Here is a 7,990-nt window from a genome sequence, read left to right as displayed (position 1 = left end):
CTTACCAAGAACAACTTGAAGATCATGAAGAACACTATGAATGCATGATATTTTCGAAAAAATGCAAGATGCATATGCAATTGACACCAAACTTATAACATGACTCAAAACTCAAACAAGAACACAAACATATTTTTTATTTTTATGATTTTATGATTTTTTGTATTTTCTTTTAATTTTTTTTTCGAAAATTATTGTGAAAAATAAAAGATAAGGATTCCAAAATTTTTAATATGAATTCCAGAAATCTTATGCTCTAAAGCTCCAATCAAAGGGTCAGGCATGGCTTAATAGCCAGCCAAGCTTTAGTATGTAACTCAGACATGGCACGCCTGACATTCCTTACATTCAACAGCCAATTGGCTAAGAAAGATAAAGAAGCTCTTCTCTTGAGTATAAGAATTGAGACATGGCTTTACAGCCAGCTCCTTTTGCGTCTGTCACTAACGCCCTGCAATCGCGAGTTTGGAGCTCGTCACAGTCATTCATTCATCGAATCCTACTCGGAATACCACAGACAAAGTTTAGACCTTCCGGATTCTCTTGAATGCCACCATCATTCTAGCTTACGCCACGAAGATTCTGGTTAGGAGATCTAAAAGATATTCATTCTAGCTTATTTCATGTAGAACGGAAGTGTTTGTCAGGCACGTGTTCATAGGGGAGAATGGTGATGAGCGTCACACATAATCATCACCTTCATCATGTTCTTGGGTGCGAATGGATATCTTAGAAGTGAAATAAGAATTGAATAGAAAACAGTAGTACTTTGCATTAATCTTTGAGGAACAGCAGAGCTCCACACCTTAATCTATGGAGTGTAGAAACTCTACCGTATGAAAATACATAAGTGAAGGTCCAGGCATGGCCGAGATGGCCAGCCCCCAAAACGTGATCACAAGATCAAAAATACAATCCAGGATGCCAAATACAATAGTAAAAGGTCCTATTTATAATAAACTAGCTACTAGGGTTTACATGAGTAAGTAATTGATACATAAATCCACTTCCGGGGCCCACTTGGTGTGTGCTTGGGCTGGGCTTTGAGTGTTACACGTGTAGAGGTCCTCCTTGGAGTTGAACGCCAGCTTTTGTGCCAGTTTGGGCGTTCAACTCTGGTTTTGGCTCCTTTTCTGGCGCTGGACGCCAGATTTGGGTAGAAAGCTGGCGTTGGACGCCAGTTTACGTCATCTATTATTGGCCAAAGTATAGACTATTATATATTGCTGGAAATCCCTAGATGTCTACTTTCCAACGCAATTGGAAGCGCGCCATTTCGAGTTCTGTAGCTCCAGAAAATCCACTTTGAGTGCAGGGAGGTCAGAATCCAACAGCATCAGCAGTCCTTCTTCAATCTCTGAATCTGATTTTTGTTCAAGTCCCTCAATTTCAGCCAGAAAATACCTGAAATCACAGAAAAACACACAAACTCATAGTAAAGTCCAGAAATGTGAATTTAACATAAAAACTAATGAAAACATCCCTAAAAGTAACTAGATTCTACTAAAAACATACTAAAAACAATGTCAAAAAGCGTATAAATTATCCGCTCATCAACAACCTTGTGAGTTTTTGAGCCTAATTGTGTGGTTACACCATATAACCACTATTTTCATTCTTGTGTGTGTTATTCTCTTTTTATGATTGCAATCTTTGATTTATTTGATTATTTATGTCCATTGCTTGATGTATATATGCATTTATATGATTGGGGCCATCTTTTCATTAAGCTCACTTATCCCAAATAGCCTACCCTTTTATCTCCATTTGTTAACCAACTTTGAGCCTACTTTTAATCCCCTCTTGTCCTTAAAGTTAGCACATTACTAGCCTTAAAGTGAAAAATAAATAAATGTCCTTTATTTAGATCTTTGATTAGCTTAGGCTAGTGAGAGTGTGTTTCATCTAAGTGTGGGAAAGTTTGGGAACCTTGGTTGGGGTAAAAGTGAATTTTTGTACTTTGTTGAAAATCTTGGGAATTGGGTACATAGTCATACATCAAATGCTTAAACCATATGCATTGTCACTTTTGTATATATTTTAGTTTGAAAAAAAAAAGAAAAAGAAGAAAATAATAGAAAGGGGACAAAATGCCCCAAAGTAGAATAACAATAACAATGCATATGAGTTGTGATTGAAAATGAAAAATGAATGAGTATGTGAGAAAAGTGAGAAACGGATAGTTAGGTTTGCTTTGAGTTGTATAGGTTGTTAAGTAGGTTTGGTGAGAGCTTAAGTTAGTCAAAGATTCAAATTTGAAGCTCACTTGACCACATATAACCCTACCTTTACCCTAACCCCATTACAACCATGGAAAAATCCTCATGATATTTGTACACATACATTGAATAAGTGTTGATTGTTAGATGAAAGACAAATCTTAGAAATCATGATTAAAAGAGAAATGAGTGAATTGACCCTATACACTTGAGTGATTAGAGCGGATACACATCTGGTGAGGGTTCAATTGCTCAATTACATGTTTCCACCTTTGATTATCTCCTTTCTTGCAAGTTTGTAAATGCTTTTCAATAACTCTAATCAATTATGGATTTGACTTGGTTAAGATTACTTTAGCCCTTATGTTCATATATGCTTTCTTGGAAATTGATTTATTTTGACTAAGTAGTTGCATTCATGTAGATAGATTGCATGTAGGTAGTTTACTTGCGTTGAATAATACCCCTTGTTTCCTTCTTGAGTATAGCATGAGGACATGCTATTGTTTAAGTGTGGGATGTGATGAATCCACATTTCATGGTATTTATTTGCTCTATTTGGGTGGATTTTATCAACATTTCTTGCACTTATCCATTTAAATAGCATAGTTTCATGATTTCTTCCTAAACTGTGCTTGAAAGTAAAAACATGCTTTTTAGGCCTTATAATTGCTAAATTTTATCCACTTTAATTCCATATGATGCCTTGATGTGTTTGCTAAGTGATTTCAAGTTTCCAAGGCAAATATGGGTTGAAGAAGTGAGAAAAAGAGCATGCAAAAGGGAAGAAGCCATGAAGAAATGGAGTTTAGAAGATTTAGCATCCGTGTGTGCGCACAAGCGCAAGCCAGGCGACGCGTACGTGTGACCCACGCGTATGCGTGACCCGAGTCATGTGAGCTCATTAATGCAAATCGCTGGGGTCAAATTCTGGGCCTCCAAAACCCAGTCCAACTCATTTCTGAAGCTATTTAAATCCCAATTCAAGTGGAAGCAAGGGGGCAATTAGGTTTAGCTTTTACATGCTTTTTCTCTTAGTTTCTAGAGAGAGAAGCTCCCCCCTCTCTCTAGAATTAGGTTAGGTTTAGTTTAATTTCTCTTTAATTTCAGCTTTTAATTCTTGTTCTAGTGTAGTTTTATTTATGTTTTCATGTTCTTTTATCTTGTTCTTCTTTATTTCTCTTGTTATTTCCTTTATTTTGTCACTTTTATGTTATAAACACTCTTTGTTAATTTTAATTTCAATTAATGCAATTTATGTTTTATGTTCATTTATTGCTTTCTTTAGTTGTTGTTATAATTTTCTTGCTTTTGGTAGTTAGGGATTTATTTTATGGCATTTTAATATTATTTTACTTTCATTCATACCAAGTGTTTGATAAAATACTTGGCTTAGTTTTTGCTTAGTTTTTCTTCACTCTTGGCTTGGAATTGATGACTTTGGTGCTCCTTGAGTCATTGATGTCCATTCTTGTTTGATATATTAGAGTAGTTAGTTGATTTGGTTTCCATTGACTCTAAGCGACCCCTTAGTGTTGACTTAGGACTTATGGATTAAAATTAACTAGGCCTATTTGACTTATCTTCGATGTAAGGCTGACTAAGTAGGATTAACTCTTCATAATCATCAGGTGTTTGTGGTCAATGGCTAGGATAGGTAACCTTAGCTCTCAATTACTTGCCAAGAGGTTTCTTGCATTTTAATTTTCCTTGCTTTGACTTTTATTTCTTGCATGTTTAGTTTTCATACTCTTGGTTGAGAAATTGAGTGTTTGGGTGGAATTGAGTTGTGGATGTCCATTCCACATTATGTGAGAATTGTTAATTGGTTCGGTTTCCCTTGACTCTAAGTGACCCACTAGTGTTGACTTAGGACTTAGGGATTGGAATCAATTATGCCCTTTTGACTAATTCTCAAGTAGGATTGACTAATTGGGATTAATTCTACACAATTGCTATGTTTGTGGTACACAACTAGGATAGAAATTCTTAATTACCCACTTCTTGCCAATAGTCCTTTTTAGCATTTAATTTCCATTTGCATTGCCTTTACTTGCTTTCATTTAATTTCATGCATGTCTCTTTATTTTATTGTCATTTACATTTCTTGCCTCTTATGATCAAAATCCCAAAAAATATCCCTCATAGTCAATAATATGACATTTCATTGCAACTCCTAGGGAAGAACGACCCGGGAGTTAAATACTCTCGGTTATTTTGTATTGGATTTAATATTTGATCTTGAGAATTTATTATTGGTTTGGACTATGCTACCAACGAATTGATTCTTGTTTTGATTGATTCCAAACTATACAAGAATTCTCATCACATCATATATCCTTGGAATGATGGCATGCCAGGCACTATATCCTTGGAATGATTTGTGATGAGACTGTTGAGTCGCTATGCGTCTGACATGGATGGTAGGTTAATCCCGCTTGTCGAGGTCGTAGCGCCGGTGTAAGGACGGTAGGTTAATCCCGCTTACATTGAGATGTGAGAGCTAGGGTGGTATCCCACTCATATAACCTTCTCTTCCGCAAGAAGGTTTCAAGCACTATATCCTCAGAATGAGCATGCAAGTGTGCCAGACACTATATCCTCGGAATGATAGTGTGCCAAGCACTATATCCTCGGAACAAAAGCGTGCCAGGCGCTATATCCTCAGACGTGGAAGGAAGGCTACATCTAGGAGGATGTGTCGGGTTGGCAATTATGGACCGACAAGTGATATCACGAGCCAATAGGACAGGCATTCATCATGTGCATCTTCTAACTGTTTGTTTGCTTTGCTTAACTTCTGTTATGCCTACATGAATCACATGTTTTACTTGCTGTATATGCAAAATTACTTGTGTTTTACTTGCCTGCAATTACTTGTGCTTTCTACTGGGATTGAGGAGGTTCGGTAGGCGATGGCGATGGGATCGCATGGAGGTTAGGCTGGTGAAGCCTGTGGGATGGCAGTGTTATGTTAGTTAGAAATTTGTTAAGTTAGAATACCCTATTTATGGTTTATATTTTATAATTCATTAAGCTTGAATATCTGTTTGATGTGAAGTTCTAGGATTGACTTTGGCATTCCGAAACCTTACATCTTATATATTGGGCACTGTTATCATACTGAGAACCTCCGGTTCTCATACCATATGTTTTTGTTGTTTTTCAGATGTAGGTCATAACCCACCTCGGTGAGTTGCGGGATGGTGACAGAATGGAGGATCTTTATCATCTTTTGTATTTTTGGATATTATGTTGTAGTTCTCTCACTTTTGTACTTTATACTTTGTTGCCTTAGAGGCTAAACTTGAGAGACAGGATGTATATACTATTTTAAATCAAACACTGTTATGTCTATATATGTCTAGTCGGCCTAAACTCTGCGGGATGCAGCTAGTATCCTTTGGCTATTATACTTATATATTCTATATCCCTTGTGATCATTTGTATCCTTGTCTTATGTATCTTATCCTTTACGCTTTTAGTTATCGTGTGAATGCTTCTCGCTTTTCAATCTCTATTTTGAACTTTATTCCTTCATCGAGCTTCTAGTATTGTTAATTCTTTCTATATATAATTTTATATGAGCTTTAGAAATGTCATGATACTTTGTTATCCTTTGCTTTACGGCATGAGGTAAAGCTTAGGGTAATAGGGTATTATACCGTGCTATACAGAATTGAACATTTGATGTTTATGTTGTTTGTGGAATAATTGTGTTATTTTTTAGGATGATTACGTTGTTTGTATTGAATTTTTAATTTACATACTCATTAGGTTATAGAATAATGTTGTATCTTTTTTGCTAATCCACGTTTAGGGTTGGGTACCTACGGGCTGAGAACAGATAAGATTAAGGTTGGCATATTCTTAACCCGTAAGTAGGATACGGCGGAACCTGCGAGTAGGGTTAGGGTTGGATCCAAATCTTACCCTACCTTATCATTGCTACCTATAAAAACTTGTATATATAAGGTAGATGTAGAAAATTAAATAGGATTCTTTAGAGTTTGAAAAAAAAAATTGAAGAAAGAAATAAAAAAAAAATTATGGCTAGAGCTTGGCCATGTGATTTGAGTGGGTTGCAGTTTGCTATTGTTAATCCTGTCTATGCATGCGATCACTCACACTTTTTTTCCTTTTTTTTTAAATATGCATATTTTTATAATATATTTAATATATAATTAAAAATATTTATAATTATGTATTTTTAGAAAGAGGAAGTATATATATATATACTGAACACATTATATATTCAAGTTTTAAAATATTAAGACCACATTGACATAATTTTTAAGATTATAAAATATTTAATTATAGATTTATAAATGTCAAATTGTTAATATTTATTATAATCTCTCTAGTATTTGCTAAAATATCTTATCATAGTGGTAAGAACTGATTGGTTCGACTGTAAAATCGATAAATTGATAGTCTGACTGGTTTGGTTAAAAATTTAGATTGAAAAACGTAATTAAACTGCCAAAAATCGAACGGTTTGTCACAAATAGGCAAAAACCAACCAGTTCGAACCGACCAGTTCTACCGTGCTCCCAGTGTTCTGTAGATCTTCCGTGCTCCAGTGCCTCTTGGTAGCTCTAAGATTACTCCGTGCTCCTTTACCTTGTGGATTCTTGGTGTTCCAGCGTGTCTCTAGCATTTGAATATTAGATCTAATATTCTGCATTCCAATAACGCATGTCAATAGGCTATTTTGTTCCTTTTGGGAGTAGATCTTCTTTAGTGAAAAAAAAATGGATGATGCCAATTGTCAAGTGTTTAATCTCACTTCTTATTGCTTTCTTTCTCTCCTTTTTATTTTTTATCCCATTTATAAAATTAAAGGTAAGAGATCACACTTTATTATCTCAAGTGTTAAAAAAACTGGAGAGGATCCATTTCAGTTCCTTCACTATTTTATGTGCTAGTTATTATATATATTATATACATACACAACTGAATTATTTTATATTTATTTAATTTAATTTTAGTTTTATACTCATTTTTTTTAATTTATAATTCTCTAGGATTTATACAATTATTAAAATAAGTATTAAATATCTTAATATCTATATTTACATATTAAAATGTTAGTAAAGATATTTATTTTAAATTTTGTTGAGTATTGGGTCAAGTAGTAGGTCTTTAGGATTTCGACTTAGCACTAATTAGTAGGGATATATAAGCATCACCATTAAATTTTACATGATAAATTCATAGAGGGACATAATGTGTCTACCGTTTACTATCATGGAGGAGCAAATTGTTACTTTATTTTTGTCGAGAACTAATTAATTCAAAGTCGAAAACTTTAAGGACCTAATTGTTACTTTACTCAATTTTTTACTATTTTATATTTTTTATGTATGTAGAACCGGTTCTACCGATTCAACCAGTAATTTATCGATTGAACTAATAAACTAATAAATCAATAATTTGATCGATTCGATCATCGATTTAGTTCCGATAATTATGATTTTACTAGTAAAAAAAAATAATCTATAATATTCTTTTAATATTTACAAATATTTTGTAGGAACCACTAATCTTCTAACATTATAACTGAATATACTTTAAAGTGTCAGGTATTAATTAATTCTCAACGTAATTCACAAGTATATATAGATATTAAAAATTAAGAAGTATTTTTGAAAGAACAATAAACAAACAATCACAGTATAAAAAATGTTTAGTTTAATTTAACATAAACCTTTTCTTCGTTACAATTTAATATGTTAAATACATATAATATTATTAATAATAATATTTTT

This window comes from Arachis ipaensis, chromosome B05 (genome assembly GCF_000816755.2).
Source record: "Arachis ipaensis cultivar K30076 chromosome B05, Araip1.1, whole genome shotgun sequence".
NCBI lineage: Eukaryota > Viridiplantae > Streptophyta > Magnoliopsida > Fabales > Fabaceae > Arachis > Arachis ipaensis.
This window is presented reverse-complemented; position numbering follows the sequence as displayed.